Source organism: Electrona antarctica, assembly GCF_951216825.1.
Source record: "Electrona antarctica genome assembly, chromosome: 13".
Classification (NCBI taxonomy): Eukaryota; Metazoa; Chordata; class Actinopteri; order Myctophiformes; family Myctophidae; genus Electrona; species Electrona antarctica.
This window is the reverse complement of record NC_136794.1, coordinates 27,490,889-27,508,669: the sequence shown is the minus strand read 5'-3', so window position 1 is coordinate 27,508,669 and position 17,781 is coordinate 27,490,889.

The window sequence follows — 17,781 nt, the reverse complement described above, 5'->3', positions numbered from 1 at the left end:
GTGCCAAAAAAAAGCAGTTTTCTATGCATTTCAGGGGTACTGTGGGGTTTTTTGAACCCCCAATTCTTTTATTGGCTGTGCCAAAAAAAAGCAGTTTTCTATGCATTTCAGGGGTACTGTGGGGTTTTTTGAACCCCCAATTTTTTTATTGGCTGTGCCAAAAAATAGCAGTTTTCTATGCATTTCAGGGGTACTGTGGGGTTTTTTGAACCCCCAATTTTTTTATTGGCTGTGCCAAAAAAAAGCAGTTTTCTATGCATTTCAGGGGTACTGTGGGGTTTTTTGAACCCCCAATTTTTGTATTGGCTGTGCCAAAAAAAAGCAGTTTTCTATGCATTTCAGGGGTACTGTGGGGTTTTTTGAACCCCCAATTTTTTTATTGGCTGTGCCAAAAAAAAGCAGTTTTCTATGCATTTCAGGGGTACTGTGGGGTTTTTTGAACCCCCAATTTTTTTATTGGCTGTGCCAAAAAAAAGCAGTTTTCTATGCATTTCAGGGGTACTGTGGGGTTTTTTGAACCCCCAATTTTTTTATTGGCTGTGCCAAAAAAAAGCAGTTTTCTATGCATTTCAGGGGTACTGTGGGGTTTTTTGAACCCCCAATTCTTTTATTGGCTGTGCCAAAAAAAAGCAGTTTTCTATGCATTTCAGGGGTACTGTGGGGTTTTTTGAACCCCCAATTTTTTTATTGGCTGTGCCAAAAAATAGCAGTTTTCTATGCATTTCAGGGGTACTGTGGGGTTTTTTGAACCCCCAATTTTTTTATTGGCTGTGCCAAAAAAAAGCAGTTTTCTATGCATTTCAGGGGTACTGTGGGGTTTTTTGAACCCCCAATTTTTGTATTAGCTGTGCCAAAAAAAAGCAGTTTTCTATGCATTTCAGGGGTACTGTGGGGCTGTGCCAAAAAAAAGCAGTTTTCTATGCATTTCAGGGGTACTGTGGGGTTTTTTGAACCCCCAATTTTTTTATTGGCTGTGCCAAAAAAAAGCAGTTTTCTATGCATTTCAGGGGTACTGTGGGGTTTTTTGAATCCCCAATTTTTTTATTGGCTGTGCCAAAAAAAAGCAGTTTTCTATGCATTTCAGGGGTACTGTGGGGTTTTTTGAACCCCCAATTTTTGTATTGGCTGTGCCAAAAAAAAGCAGTTTTCTATGCATTTCAGGGGTACTGTGGGGTTTTTTGAACCCCCAATTTTTTTATTGGCTGTGCCAAAAAAAAGCAGTTTTCTATGCATTTCAGGGGTACTGTGGGGTTTTTTTGAACCCCCAATTTGTTTGACCTTTCTAGCGATTTGACCTTTGACCTTTTGACCTTTGACCTTTTGACCTTTGACCTTTTGACCTTTGACCTTTTTTTGAACCCCCAATTTTTTTATTGGCTATGCCAAAAAAAAGCAGTTTTCTATGCATTTCAGGGGTACTGTGGGGTTTTTTGAACCCCCAATTTTTTTATTGGCTGTGCCAAAAAAAAGCAGTTTTCTATGCATTTCAGGGGTACTGTGGGGTTTTTTGAACCCCCAATTTTTTTATTGGCTGTGCCAAAAAAAAGCAGTTTTCTATGCATTTCAGGGGTACTGTGGGGTTTTTTGAACCCCCAATTTTTTTATTGGCTGTGCCAAAAAAAAGCAGTTTTCTATGCATTTCAGGGGTACTGTGGGGTTTTTTGAACCCCCAATTTTAAGCAGTTTTCTATGCATTTCAGGGGTACTGTGGGGTTTTTTGAACCCCCAATTTTTTTATTGGCTGTGCCAAAAAAAAAGCAGTTTTCTATGCATTTCAGGGGTACTGTGGGGTTTTTTGAACCCCCAATTTTTTTATTGGCTGTGCCAAAAAAAAGCAGTTTTCTATGCATTTCAGGGGTACTGTGGGGTTTTTTGAACCCCCAATTTTTGTATTGGCTGTGCCAAAAAAAAGCAGTTTTCTATGCATTTCAGGGGTACTGTGGGGTTTTTTGAACCCCCAATTTTTTTATTGGCTGTGCCAAAAAAAAGCAGTTTTCTATGCATTTCAGGGGTACTGTGGGGTTTTTTGAACCCCCAATTTTTTTATTGGCTGTGCCAAAAAAAAGCAGTTTTCTATGCATTTCAGGGGTACTGTGGGTTTTTTTGAACCCCCAATTTTTTTTATTGGCTGTGCCAAAAAAAAGCAGTTTTCTATGCATTTCAGGGGTACTGTGGGGTTTTTTGAACCCCCAATTTTTGTATTGGCTGTGCCAAAAAAAAGCAGTTTTCCATGCATTTCAGGGGTACTGTGGGGTTTTTTGAACCCCCAATTTTTTTATTGGCTGTGCCAAAAAAAAGCAGTTTTCTATGCATTTCAGGGGTACTGTGGGGTTTTTTGAACCCCCAATTTTTTTATTGGCTGTGCCAAAAAAAAGCAGTTTTCTATGCATTTCAGGGGTACTGTGGGGTTTTTTGAACCCCCAATTTTAAGCAGTTTTCTATGCATTTCAGGGGTACTGTGGGTTTTTTTTAACCCCCAATTTTTTTATTGGCTGTGCCAAAAAAAAAGCAGTTTTCTATGCATTTCAGGGGTACTGTGGGGTTTTTTGAACCCCCAATTTTTTTATTGGCTGTGCCAAAAAAAAGCAGTTTTCTATGCATTTCAGGGGTACTGTGGGGTTTTTTGAACCCCCAATTTTTGTATTGGCTGTGCCAAAAAAAAGCAGTTTTCTATGCATTTCAGGGGTACTGTGGGGTTTTTTGAACCCCCAATTTTAAGCAGTTTTCTATGCATTTCAGGGGTACTGTGGGTTTTTTTTAACCCCCAATTTTTTTATTGGCTGTGCCAAAAAAAAGCAGTTTTCTATGCATTTCAGGGGTACTGTGGGGTTTTTTGAACCCCCAATTTTTGTATTGGCTGTGCCAAAAAAAAGCAGTTTTCTATGCATTTCAGGGGTACTGTGGGGTTTTTTGAACCCCCAATTTTTTTATTGGCTGTGCCAAAAAAAAGCAGTTTTCTATGCATTTCAGGGGTACTGTGGGGTTTTTTGAACACCCAATTTTTTTATTGGCTGTGCCAAAAAAAAGCAGTTTTCTATGCATTTCAGGGGTACTGTGGGGTTTTTTGAACCCCCAATTTTTTTATTGGCTGTGCCAAAAAAAAGCAGTTTTCTATGCATTTCAGGGGTACTGTGGGGTTTTTTGAACACCCAATTTTTTTATTGGCTGTGCCAAAAATAAGCAGTTTTCTATGCATTTCAGGGGTACTGTGGGGTTTTTTGAACCCCCAATTTTTTTGACCTTTCTAGCGATTTGACCTTTGACCTTTTGACCTTTGACCTTTTGACCTTTGACCTTTCTAGCGTTTTGGCCAAAAAAAAGCAGTTTTCTATGCATTTCAGGGGTACTGTGGGGTTTTTTGAACCCCCAATTTTTTTATTGGCTGTGCCAAAAAAAAACAGTTTTCTATGCATTTCAGGGGTACTGTGGGGTTTTTTGAACCCCCAATTTTAAGCAGTTTTCTATGCATTTCAGGGGTACTGTGGGTTTTTTTTAACCCCCAATTTTTTTATTGGCTGTGCAAAAAAAAAGCAGTTTTCTATGCATTTCAGGGGTACTGTGGGGTTTTTTGAACCCCCAATTTTTTTATTGGCTGTGCCAAAAAAAAGCAGTTTTCTATGCATTTCAGGGGTACTGTGGGGTTTTTTTAACCCCCAATTTTTGTATTGGCTGTGCCAAAAAAAAGCAGTTTTCTATGCATTTCAGGGGTACTGTGGGGTTTTTTTGTACCCCCAATTTGTTTGACCTTTCTAGCGATTTGACCTTTGACCTTTTGACCCTTGACCTTTTGACCTTTGACCTTTTGACCTTTGACCTTTCTAGCGTTTTGGCCAAAAAAAAAGCAGTTTTCTATGCATTTCAGGGGTACTGTGGGGTTTTTTGAACCCCCAATTTTTTTATTGGCTGTGCCAAAAAAAAGCAGTTTTCTATGCATTTCAGGGGTACTGTGGGTTTTTTTTAACCCCCAATTTTTTTATTGGCTGTGCCAAAAAAAAGCAGTTTTCTATGCATTTCAGGGGTACTGTGGGGTTTTTTGAACCCCCAATTTTTTTATTGGCTGTGCCAAAAAAAAGCAGTTTTCTATGCATTTCAGGGGTACTGTGGGGTTTTTTGAACCCCCAATTTTTTTATTGGCTGTGCCAAAAAAAAGCAGTTTTCTATGCATTTCAGGGGTACTGTGGGGTTTTTTTGAACCCCCAATTTTTGTATTGGCTGTGCCAAAAAAAAAGCAGTTTTCTATGCATTTCAGGGGTACTGTGGGGTTTTTTGAACCCCCAATTTTAAGCAGTTTTCTATGCATTTCAGGGGTACTGTGGGTTTTTTTTAACCCCCAATTTTTTTATTGGCTGTGCCAAAAAAAAGCAGTTTTCTATGCATTTCAGGGGTACTGTGGGGTTTTTTGAACCCCCAATTTTTGTATTGGCTGTGCCAAAAAAAATCAGTTTTCTATGCATTTCAGGGGTACTGTGGGGTTTTTTGAACCCCCAATTTTTTTATTGGCTGTGCCAAAAAAAAGCAGTTTTCTATGCATTTCAGGGGTACTGTGGGGTTTTTTGAACACCCAATTTTTTTATTGGCTGTGCCAAAAAAAAGCAGTTTTCTATGCATTTCAGGGGTACTGTGGGGTTTTTTGAACCCCCAATTTTTTTATTGGCTGTGCCAAAAAAAAGCAGTTTTCTATGCATTTCAGGGGTACTGTGGGGTTTTTTGAACACCCAATTTTTTTATTGGCTGTGCCAAAAAAAAGCAGTTTTCTATGCATTTCAGGGGTACTGTGGGGTTTTTTGAACCCCCAATTTTTTTGACCTTTCTAGCGATTTGACCTTTGACCTTTTGACCTTTGACCTTTTGACCTTTGACCTTTCTAGCGTTTTGGCCAAAAAAAAGCAGTTTTCTATGCATTTCAGGGGTACTGTGGGGTTTTTTGAACCCCCAATTTTTTTATTGGCTGTGCCAAAAAAAAACAGTTTTCTATGCATTTCAGGGGTACTGTGGGGTTTTTTGAACCCCCAATTTTAAGCAGTTTTCTATGCATTTCAGGGGTACTGTGGGTTTTTTTTAACCCCCAATTTTTTTATTGGCTGTGCAAAAAAAAAGCAGTTTTCTATGCATTTCAGGGGTACTGTGGGGTTTTTTGAACCCCCAATTTTTTTATTGGCTGTGCCAAAAAAAAACAGTTTTCTATGCATTTCAGGGGTACTGTGGGGTTTTTTTAACCCCCAATTTTTGTATTGGCTGTGCCAAAAAAAAGCAGTTTTCTATGCATTTCAGGGGTACTGTGGGGTTTTTTTGTACCCCCAATTTGTTTGACCTTTCTAGCGATTTGACCTTTGACCTTTTGACCCTTGACCTTTTGACCTTTGACCTTTTGACCTTTGACCTTTCTAGCGTTTTGGCCAAAAAAAAAGCAGTTTTCTATGCATTTCAGGGGTACTGTGGGGTTTTTTGAACCCCCAATTTTTTTATTGGCTGTGCCAAAAAAAAGCAGTTTTCTATGCATTTCAGGGGTACTGTGGGTTTTTTTTAACCCCCAATTTTTTTATTGGCTGTGCCAAAAAAAAGCAGTTTTCTATGCATTTCAGGGGTACTGTGGGGTTTTTTGAACCCCCAATTTTTTTATTGGCTGTGCCAAAAAAAAGCAGTTTTCTATGCATTTCAGGGGTACTGTGGGGTTTTTTGAACCCCCAATTTTTTTATTGGCTGTGCCAAAAAAAAGCAGTTTTCTATGCATTTCAGGGGTACTGTGGGGTTTTTTTGAACCCCCAATTTTTTTGACCTTTCTAGCGATTTGACCTTTGACCTTTTGACCTTTGACCTTTTGACCTTTGACCTTTTGACCTTTGACCTTTTTTTGAACCCCCAATTTTTTTATTGGCTGTGCCAAAAAAAAGCAGTTTTCTATGCATTTCAGGGGTACTGTGGGGTTTTTTGAACCCCCAATTTTTTTATTGGCTGTGCCAAAAAAAAGCAGTTTTCTATGCATTTCAGGGGTACTGTGGGGTTTTTTGAACCCCCAATTTTTTTATTGGCTGTGCCAAAAAAAAGCAGTTTTCTATGCATTTCAGGGGTACTGTGGGGTTTTTTGAACCCCCAATTCTTTTATTGGCTGTGCCAAAAAAAAGCAGTTTTCTATGCATTTCAGGGGTACTGTGGGGTTTTTTGAACCCCCAATTTTTTTATTGGCTGTGCCAAAAAATAGCAGTTTTCTATGCATTTCAGGGGTACTGTGGGGTTTTTTGAACCCCCAATTTTTTTATTGGCTGTGCCAAAAAAAAGCAGTTTTCTATGCATTTCAGGGGTACTGTGGGGTTTTTTGAACCCCCAATTTTTGTATTGGCTGTGCCAAAAAAAAGCAGTTTTCTATGCATTTCAGGGGTACTGTGGGGTTTTTTGAACCCCCAATTTTTTTATTGGCTGTGCCAAAAAAAAGCAGTTTTCTATGCATTTCAGGGGTACTGTGGGGTTTTTTGAACCCCCAATTTTTTTATTGGCTGTGCCAAAAAAAGCAGTTTTCTATGCATTTCAGGGGTACTGTGGGGTTTTTTGAACCCCCAATTTTTTTATTGGCTGTGCCAAAAAAAAGCAGTTTTCTATGCATTTCAGGGGTACTGTGGGGTTTTTTGAACCCCCAATTCTTTTATTGGCTGTGCCAAAAAATAGCAGTTTTCTATGCATTTCAGGGGTACTGTGGGGTTTTTTGAACCCCCAATTTTTTTATTGGCTGTGCCAAAAAAAACAGTTTTCTATGCATTTCAGGGGTACTGTGGGGTTTTTTGAACCCCCAATTTTTGTATTAGCTGTGCCAAAAAAAAGCAGTTTTCTATGCATTTCAGGGGTACTGTGGGGCTGTGCCAAAAAAAAGCAGTTTTCTATGCATTTCAGGGGTACTGTGGGGTTTTTTGAACCCCCAATTTTTTTATTGGCTGTGCCAAAAAAAAGCAGTTTTCTATGCATTTCAGGGGTACTGTGGGGTTTTTTGAATCCCCAATTTTTTTATTGGCTGTGCCAAAAAAAAGCAGTTTTCTATGCATTTCAGGGGTACTGTGGGGTTTTTTGAACCCCCAATTTTTGTATTGGCTGTGCCAAAAAAAAAGCAGTTTTCTATGCATTTCAGGGGTACTGTGGGGTTTTTTGAACCCCCAATTTTTTTATTGGCTGTGCCAAAAAAAAGCAGTTTTCTATGCATTTCAGGGGTACTGTGGGGTTTTTTTGAACCCCCAATTTTTTTGACCTTTCTAGCGATTTGACCTTTGACCTTTTGACCTTTGACCTTTTGACCTTTGACCTTTTTTTGAACCCCCAATTTTTTTATTGGCTGTGCCAAAAAAAAGCAGTTTTCTATGCATTTCAGGGGTACTGTGGGGTTTTTTGAACCCCCAATTTTTTTATTGGCTGTGCCAAAAAAAAGCAGTTTTCTATGCATTTCAGGGGTACTGTGGGGTTTTTTGAACCCCCAATTTTTTTATTGGCTGTGCCAAAAAAAAGCAGTTTTCTATGCATTTCAGGGGTACTGTGGGGTTTTTTGAACCCCCAATTTTTTTATTGGCTGTGCCAAAAAAAAGCAGTTTTCTATGCATTTCAGGGGTACTGTGGGGTTTTTTGAACCCCCAATTTTAAGCAGTTTTCTATGCATTTCAGGGGTACTGTGGGGTTTTTTGAACCCCCAATTTTTTTATTGGCTGTGCCAAAAAAAAGCAGTTTTCTATGCATTTCAGGGGTACTGTGGGGTTTTTTAAACCCCCAATTTTTGTATTGGCTGTGCCAAAAAAAAGCAGTTTTCTATGCATTTCAGGGGTACTGTGGGGTTTTTTGAACCCCCAATTTTTTTATTGGCTGTGCCAAAAAAAAGCAGTTTTCTATGCATTTCAGGGGTACTGTGGGGTTTTTTGAACCCCCAATTTTTGTATTGGCTGTGCCAAAAAAAAAGCAGTTTTCTATGCATTTCAGGGGTACTGTGGGGTTTTTTGAACCCCCAATTTTTTTATTGGCTGTGCCAAAAAAAAGCAGTTTTCTATGCATTTCAGGGGTACTGTGGGGTTTTTTGAACCCCCAATTTTTTTATTGGCTGTGCCAAAAAAAAGCAGTTTTCTATGCATTTCAGGGGTACTGTGGGGTTTTTTGAACCCCCAATTTTTTTATTGGCTGTGCCAAAAAAAAGCAGTTTTCTATGCATTTCAGGGGTACTGTGGGTTTTTTTGAACCCCCAATTTTTTTTATTGGCTGTGCCAAAAAAAAGAAGTTTTCTATGCATTTCAGGGGTACTGTGGGGTTTTTTGAACCCCCAATTTTTGTATTGGCTGTGCCAAAAAAAAGCAGTTTTCCATGCATTTCAGGGGTACTGTGGGGTTTTTTGAACCCCCAATTTTTTTATTGGCTGTGCCAAAAAAAAGCAGTTTTCTATGCATTTCAGGGGTACTGTGGGGTTTTTTGAACCCCCAATTTTTTTATTGGCTGTGCCAAAAAAAAGCAGTTTTCTATGCATTTCAGGGGTACTGTGGGGTTTTTTGAACCCCCAATTTTTTTATTGGCTGTGCCAAAAAAAAAAAGCAGTTTTCTATGCATTTCAGGGGTGCTGTGGGGTTTTTTGAACCCCCAATTTTTTTATTGGCTGTGCCAAAAAAAAGCAGTTTTCTATGCATTTCAGGGGTACTGTGGGGTTTTTTGAACCCCCAATTTTTTTATTGGCTGTGCCAAAAAAAAGCAGTTTTCTATGCATTTCAGGGGTACTGTGGGTTTTTTTTGAACCCCCAATTTTTTTGACCTTTCTAGCGATTTGACCTTTGACCTTTTGACCTTTGACCTTTTGACCTTTGACCTTTTGACCTTTGACCTTTTTTTGAACCCCCAATTTTTTTATTGGCTAGGCCAAAAAAAAAGCAGTTTTCTATGCATTTCAGGGGTACTGTGGGGTTTTTTGAACCCCCAATTTTTTTGACCTTTCTAGCGATTTGACCTTTGACCTTTTGACCTTTGACCTTTTGACCTTTGACCTTTTGACCTTTGACCTTTTTTTGAACCCCCAATTTTTTTATTGGCTGTGCCAAAAAAAAGCAGTTTTCTATGCATTTCAGGGGTACTGTGGGGTTTTTTGAACCCCCAATTTTTTTATTGGCTGTGCCAAAAAAAAGCAGTTTTCTATGCATTTCAGGGGTACTGTGGGGTTTTTTGAACCCCCAATTTTTTTATTGGCTGTGCCAAAAAAAAGCAGTTTTCTATGCATTTCAGGGGTACTGTGGGGTTTTTTGAACCCCCAATTCTTTTATTGGCTGTGCCAAAAAAAAGCAGTTTTCTATGCATTTCAGGGGTACTGTGGGGTTTTTTGAACCCCCAATTTTTTTATTGGCTGTGCCAAAAAATAGCAGTTTTCTATGCATTTCAGGGGTACTGTGGGGTTTTTTGAACCCCCAATTTTTTTATTGGCTGTGCCAAAAAAAAGCAGTTTTCTATGCATTTCAGGGGTACTGTGGGGTTTTTTGAACCCCCAATTTTTGTATTGGCTGTGCCAAAAAAAAGCAGTTTTCTATGCATTTCAGGGGTACTGTGGGGTTTTTTGAACCCCCAATTTTTTTATTGGCTGTGCCAAAAAAAAGCAGTTTTCTATGCATTTCAGGGGTACTGTGGGGTTTTTTGAACCCCCAATTTTTTTATTGGCTGTGCCAAAAAAAAGCAGTTTTCTATGCATTTCAGGGGTACTGTGGGGTTTTTTGAACCCCCAATTTTTTTATTGGCTGTGCCAAAAAAAAGCAGTTTTCTATGCATTTCAGGGGTACTGTGGGGTTTTTTGAACCCCCAATTTTTTTATTGGCTGTGCCAAAAAAAAGCAGTTTTCTATGCATTTCAGGGGTACTGTGGGGTTTTTTGAACCCCCAATTTTTTTATTGGCTGTGCCAAAAAAAAGCAGTTTTCTATGCATTTCAGGGGTACTGTGGGGTTTTTTTGAACCCCCAATTTTTGTATTGGCTGTGCCAAAAAAAAAGCAGTTTTCTATGCATTTCAGGGGTACTGTGGGGTTTTTTGAACCCCCAATTTTAAGCAGTTTTCTATGCATTTCAGGGGTACTGTGGGGTTTTTTGAACCCCCAATTTTTTTATTGGCTGTGCCAAAAAAAAGCAGTTTTCTATGCATTTCAGGGGTACTGTGGGGTTTTTTGAACCCCCAATTCTTTTATTGGCTGTGCCAAAAAAAAGCAGTTTTCTATGCATTTCAGGGGTACTGTGGGGTTTTTTGAACCCCCAATTTTTTTATTGGCTGTGCCAAAAAATAGCAGTTTTCTATGCATTTCAGGGGTACTGTGGGGTTTTTTGAACCCCCAATTTTTTTATTGGCTGTGCCAAAAAAAAGCAGTTTTCTATGCATTTCAGGGGTACTGTGGGGTTTTTTGAACCCCCAATTTTTGTATTGGCTGTGCCAAAAAAAAGCAGTTTTCTATGCATTTCAGGGGTACTGTGGGGTTTTTTGAACCCCCAATTTTTTTATTGGCTGTGCCAAAAAAAAGCAGTTTTCTATGCATTTCAGGGGTACTGTGGGGTTTTTTGAACCCCCAATTTTTTTATTGGCTGTGCCAAAAAAAAGCAGTTTTCTATGCATTTCAGGGGTACTGTGGGGTTTTTTGAACCCCCAATTTTTTTATTGGCTGTGCCAAAAAAAAGCAGTTTTCTATGCATTTCAGGGGTACTGTGGGGTTTTTTGAACCCCCAATTTTTTTATTGGCTGTGCCAAAAAAAAGCAGTTTTCTATGCATTTCAGGGGTACTGTGGGGTTTTTTGAACCCCCAATTTTTTTATTGGCTGTGCCAAAAAAAAGCAGTTTTCTATGCATTTCAGGGGTACTGTGGGGTTTTTTTGAACCCCCAATTTTTGTATTGGCTGTGCCAAAAAAAAAGCAGTTTTCTATGCATTTCAGGGGTACTGTGGGGTTTTTTGAACCCCCAATTTTAAGCAGTTTTCTATGCATTTCAGGGGTACTGTGGGTTTTTTTTAACCCCCAATTTTTTTATTGGCTGTGCCAAAAAAAAGCAGTTTTCTATGCATTTCAGGGGTACTGTGGGGTTTTTTGAACCCCCAATTTTTGTATTGGCTGTGCCAAAAAAAAGCAGTTTTCTATGCATTTCAGGGGTACTGTGGGGTTTTTTGAACCCCCAATTTTTTTATTGGCTGTGCCAAAAAAAAGCAGTTTTCTATGCATTTCAGGGGTACTGTGGGGTTTTTTGAACACCCAATTTTTTTATTGGCTGTGCCAAAAAAAAGCAGTTTTCTATGCATTTCAGGGGTACTGTGGGGTTTTTTGAACCCCCAATTTTTTTGACCTTTCTAGCGATTTGACCTTTGACCTTTTGACCTTTGACCTTTTGACCTTTGACCTTTCTAGCGTTTTGGCCAAAAAAAAGCAGTTTTCTATGCATTTCAGGGGTACTGTGGGGTTTTTTGAACCCCCAATTTTTTTATTGGCTGTGCCAAAAAAAAACAGTTTTCTATGCATTTCAGGGGTACTGTGGGGTTTTTTGAACCCCCAATTTTAAGCAGTTTTCTATGCATTTCAGGGGTACTGTGGGTTTTTTTTAACCCCCAATTTTTTTATTGGCTGTGCAAAAAAAAAGCAGTTTTCTATGCATTTCAGGGGTACTGTGGGGTTTTTTGAACCCCCAATTTTTTTATTGGCTGTGCCAAAAAAAAACAGTTTTCTATGCATTTCAGGGGTACTGTGGGGTTTTTTTAACCCCCAATTTTTGTATTGGCTGTGCCAAAAAAAAGCAGTTTTCTATGCATTTCAGGGGTACTGTGGGGTTTTTTTGTACCCCCAATTTGTTTGACCTTTCTAGCGATTTGACCTTTGACCGTTTGACCCTTGACCTTTTGACCTTTGACCTTTTGACCTTTGACCTTTCTAGCGTTTTGGCCAAAAAAAAAGCAGTTTTCTATGCATTTCAGGGGTACTGTGGGGTTTTTTGAACCCCCAATTTTTTTATTGGCTGTGCCAAAAAAAAGCAGTTTTCTATGCATTTCAGGGGTACTGTGGGTTTTTTTTAACCCCCAATTTTTTTATTGGCTGTGCCAAAAAAAAGCAGTTTTCTATGCATTTCAGGGGTACTGTGGGGTTTTTTGAACCCCCAATTTTTTTATTGGCTGTGCCAAAAAAAAGCAGTTTTCTATGCATTTCAGGGGTACTGTGGGGTTTTTTGAACCCCCAATTTTTTTATTGGCTGTGCCAAAAAAAAGCAGTTTTCTATGCATTTCAGGGGTACTGTGGGGTTTTTTTGAACCCCCAATTTTTTTGACCTTTCTAGCGATTTGACCTTTGACCTTTTGACCTTTGACCTTTTGACCTTTGACCTTTTGACCTTTGACCTTTTTTTGAACCCCCAATTTTTTTATTGGCTGTGCCAAAAAAAAGCAGTTTTCTATGCATTTCAGGGGTACTGTGGGGTTTTTTGAACCCCCAATTTTTTTATTGGCTGTGCCAAAAAAAAGCAGTTTTCTATGCATTTCAGGGGTACTGTGGGGTTTTTTGAACCCCCAATTTTTTTATTGGCTGTGCCAAAAAAAAGCAGTTTTCTATGCATTTCAGGGGTACTGTGGGGTTTTTTGAACCCCCAATTCTTTTATTGGCTGTGCCAAAAAAAAGCAGTTTTCTATGCATTTCAGGGGTACTGTGGGGTTTTTTGAACCCCCAATTTTTTTATTGGCTGTGCCAAAAAATAGCAGTTTTCTATGCATTTCAGGGGTACTGTGGGGTTTTTTGAACCCCCAATTTTTTTATTGGCTGTGCCAAAAAAAAGCAGTTTTCTATGCATTTCAGGGGTACTGTGGGGTTTTTTGAACCCCCAATTTTTGTATTGGCTGTGCCAAAAAAAAGCAGTTTTCTATGCATTTCAGGGGTACTGTGGGGTTTTTTGAACCCCCAATTTTTTTATTGGCTGTGCCAAAAAAAAGCAGTTTTCTATGCATTTCAGGGGTACTGTGGGGTTTTTTGAACCCCCAATTTTTTTATTGGCTGTGCCAAAAAAAAGCAGTTTTCTATGCATTTCAGGGGTACTGTGGGGTTTTTTGAACCCCCAATTTTTTTATTGGCTGTGCCAAAAAAAAGCAGTTTTCTATGCATTTCAGGGGTACTGTGGGGTTTTTTGAACCCCCAATTCTTTTATTGGCTGTGCCAAAAAAAAGCAGTTTTCTATGCATTTCAGGGGTACTGTGGGGTTTTTTGAACCCCCAATTTTTTTATTGGCTGTGCCAAAAAATAGCAGTTTTCTATGCATTTCAGGGGTACTGTGGGGTTTTTTGAACCCCCAATTTTTTTATTGGCTGTGCCAAAAAAAAGCAGTTTTCTATGCATTTCAGGGGTACTGTGGGGTTTTTTTGTACCCCCAATTTGTTTGACCTTTCTAGCGATTTGACCTTTGACCTTTTGACCCTTGACCTTTTGACCTTTGACCTTTTGACCTTTGCCCTTTCTAGCGTTTTGGCCAAAAAAAAAGCAGTTTTCTATGCATTTCAGGGGTACTGTGGGGTTTTTTGAACCCCCAATTTTTTTATTGGCTGTGCCAAAAAAAAGCAGTTTTCTATGCATTTCAGGGGTACTGTGGGTTTTTTTTAACCCCCAATTTTTGTATTGGCTGTGCCAAAAAAAAGCAGTTTTCTATGCATTTCAGGGGTACTGTGGGGTTTTTTGAACCCCCAATTTTTTTATTGGCTGTGCCAAAAAAAAGCAGTTTTCTATGCATTTCAGGGGTACTGTGGGGTTTTTTGAACCCCCAATTTTTTTATTGGCTGTGCCAAAAAAAAGCAGTTTTCTATGCATTTCAGGGGTACTGTGGGGTTTTTTGAACCCCCAATTTTTTTATTGGCTGTGCCAAAAAAAAGCAGTTTTCTATGCATTTCAGGGGTACTGTGGGGTTTTTTGAACACCCAATTTTTTTATTGGCTGTGCCAAAAAAAAGCAGTTTTCTATGCATTTCAGGGGTACTGTGGGGTTTTTTGAACCCCCAATTTTTTTGACCTTTCTAGCGATTTGACCTTTGACCTTTTGACCTTTGACCTTTTGACCTTTGACCTTTCTAGCGTTTTGGCCAAAAAAAAGCAGTTTTCTATGCATTTCAGGGGTACTGTGGGGTTTTTTGAACCCCCAATTTTTTTATTGGCTGTGCCAAAAAAAAACAGTTTTCTATGCATTTCAGGGGTACTGTGGGGTTTTTTGAACCCCCAATTTTAAGCAGTTTTCTATGCATTTCAGGGGTACTGTGGGTTTTTTTTAACCCCCAATTTTTTTATTGGCTGTGCAAAAAAAAAGCAGTTTTCTATGCATTTCAGGGGTACTGTGGGGTTTTTTGAACCCCCAATTTTTTTATTGGCTGTGCCAAAAAAAAGCAGTTTTCTATGCATTTCAGGGGTACTGTGGGGTTTTTTTGTACCCCCAATTTGTTTGACCTTTCTAGCGATTTGACCTTTGACCGTTTGACCCTTGACCTTTTGACCTTTGACCTTTTGACCTTTGACCTTTCTAGCGTTTTGGCCAAAAAAAAAGCAGTTTTCTATGCATTTCAGGGGTACTGTGGGGTTTTTTGAACCCCCAATTTTTTTATTGGCTGTGCCAAAAAAAAGCAGTTTTCTATGCATTTCAGGGGTACTGTGGGTTTTTTTTAACCCCCAATTTTTTTATTGGCTGTGCCAAAAAAAAGCAGTTTTCTATGCATTTCAGGGGTACTGTGGGGTTTTTTGAACCCCCAATTTTTTTATTGGCTGTGCCAAAAAAAAGCAGTTTTCTATGCATTTCAGGGGTACTGTGGGGTTTTTTGAACCCCCAATTTTTTTATTGGCTGTGCCAAAAAAAAGCAGTTTTCTATGCATTTCAGGGGTACTGTGGGGTTTTTTTGAACCCCCAATTTTTTTGACCTTTCTAGCGATTTGACCTTTGACCTTTTGACCTTTGACCTTTTGACCTTTGACCTTTTGACCTTTGACCTTTTTTTGAACCCCCAATTTTTTTATTGGCTGTGCCAAAAAAAAGCAGTTTTCTATGCATTTCAGGGGTACTGTGGGGTTTTTTGAACCCCCAATTTTTTTATTGGCTGTGCCAAAAAAAAGCAGTTTTCTATGCATTTCAGGGGTACTGTGGGGTTTTTTGAACCCCCAATTTTTTTATTGGCTGTGCCAAAAAAAAGCAGTTTTCTATGCATTTCAGGGGTACTGTGGGGTTTTTTGAACCCCCAATTCTTTTATTGGCTGTGCCAAAAAAAAGCAGTTTTCTATGCATTTCAGGGGTACTGTGGGGTTTTTTGAACCCCCAATTTTTTTATTGGCTGTGCCAAAAAATAGCAGTTTTCTATGCATTTCAGGGGTACTGTGGGGTTTTTTGAACCCCCAATTTTTTTATTGGCTGTGCCAAAAAAAAGCAGTTTTCTATGCATTTCAGGGGTACTGTGGGGTTTTTTGAACCCCCAATTTTTGTATTGGCTGTGCCAAAAAAAAGCAGTTTTCTATGCATTTCAGGGGTACTGTGGGGTTTTTTGAACCCCCAATTTTTTTATTGGCTGTGCCAAAAAAAAGCAGTTTTCTATGCATTTCAGGGGTACTGTGGGGTTTTTTGAACCCCCAATTTTTTTATTGGCTGTGCCAAAAAAAAGCAGTTTTCTATGCATTTCAGGGGTACTGTGGGGTTTTTTGAACCCCCAATTTTTTTATTGGCTGTGCCAAAAAAAAGCAGTTTTCTATGCATTTCAGGGGTACTGTGGGGTTTTTTGAACCCCCAATTCTTTTATTGGCTGTGCCAAAAAAAAGCAGTTTTCTATGCATTTCAGGGGTACTGTGGGGTTTTTTGAACCCCCAATTTTTTTATTGGCTGTGCCAAAAAATAGCAGTTTTCTATGCATTTCAGGGGTACTGTGGGGTTTTTTGAACCCCCAATTTTTTTATTGGCTGTGCCAAAAAAAAGCAGTTTTCTATGCATTTCAGGGGTACTGTGGGGTTTTTTGAACCCCCAATTTTTGTATTAGCTGTGCCAAAAAAAAGCAGTTTTCTATGCATTTCAGGGGTACTGTGGGGCTGTGCCAAAAAAAAGCAGTTTTCTATGCATTTCAGGGGTACTGTGGGGTTTTTTGAACCCCCAATTTTTTTATTGGCTGTGCCAAAAAAAAGCAGTTTTCTATGCATTTCAGGGGTACTGTGGGGTTTTTTGAATCCCCAATTTTTTTATTGGCTGTGCCAAAAAAAAGCAGTTTTCTATGCATTTCAGGGGTACTGTGGGGTTTTTTGAACCCCCAATTTTTGTATTGGCTGTGCCAAAAAAAAGCAGTTTTCTATGCATTTCAGGGGTACTGTGGGGTTTTTTGAACCCCCAATTTTTTTATTGGCTGTGCCAAAAAAAAGCAGTTTTCTATGCATTTCAGGGGTACTGTGGGGTTTTTTTGAACCCCCAATTTGTTTGACCTTTCTAGCGATTTGACCTTTGACCTTTTGACCTTTGACCTTTTGACCTTTGACCTTTTGACCTTTGACCTTTTTTTGAACCCCCAATTTTTTTATTGGCTATGCCAAAAAAAAGCAGTTTTCTATGCATTTCAGGGGTACTGTGGGGTTTTTTGAACCCCCAATTTTTTTATTGGCTGTGCCAAAAAAAAGCAGTTTTCTATGCATTTCAGGGGTACTGTGGGGTTTTTTGAACCCCCAATTTTTTTATTGGCTGTGCCAAAAAAAAGCAGTTTTCTATGCATTTCAGGGGTACTGTGGGGTTTTTTGAACCCCCAATTTTTTTATTGGCTGTGCCAAAAAAAAGCAGTTTTCTATGCATTTCAGGGGTACTGTGGGGTTTTTTGAACCCCCAATTTTAAGCAGTTTTCTATGCATTTCAGGGGTACTGTGGGGTTTTTTGAACCCCCAATTTTTTTATTGGCTGTGCCAAAAAAAAAGCAGTTTTCTATGCATTTCAGGGGTACTGTGGGGTTTTTTGAACCCCCAATTTTTTTATTGGCTGTGCCAAAAAAAAGCAGTTTTCTATGCATTTCAGGGGTACTGTGGGGTTTTTTGAACCCCCAATTTTTGTATTGGCTGTGCCAAAAAAAAGCAGTTTTCTATGCATTTCAGGGGTACTGTGGGGTTTTTTGAACCCCCAATTTTTTTATTGGCTGTGCCAAAAAAAAGCAGTTTTCTATGCATTTCAGGGGTACTGTGGGGTTTTTTGAACCCCCAATTTTTTTATTGGCTGTGCCAAAAAAAAGCAGTTTTCTATGCATTTCAGGGGTACTGTGGGTTTTTTTGAACCCCCAATTTTTTTTATTGGCTGTGCCAAAAAAAAGCAGTTTTCTATGCATTTCAGGGGTACTGTGGGGTTTTTTGAACCCCCAATTTTTGTATTGGCTGTGCCAAAAAAAAGCAGTTTTCCATGCATTTCAGGGGTACTGTGGGGTTTTTTGAACCCCCAATTTTTTTATTGGCTGTGCCAAAAAAAAGCAGTTTTCTATGCATTTCAGGGGTACTGTGGGGTTTTTTGAACCCCCAATTTTTTTATTGGCTGTGCCAAAAAAAAGCAGTTTTCTATGCATTTCAGGGGTACTGTGGGGTTTTTTGAACCCCCAATTTTAAGCAGTTTTCTATGCATTTCAGGGGTACTGTGGGTTTTTTTTAACCCCCAATTTTTTTATTGGCTGTGCCAAAAAAAAAGCAGTTTTCTATGCATTTCAGGGGTACTGTGGGGTTTTTTGAACCCCCAATTTTTTTATTGGCTGTGCCAAAAAAAAGCAGTTTTCTATGCATTTCAGGGGTACTGTGGGGTTTTTTGAACCCCCAATTTTTG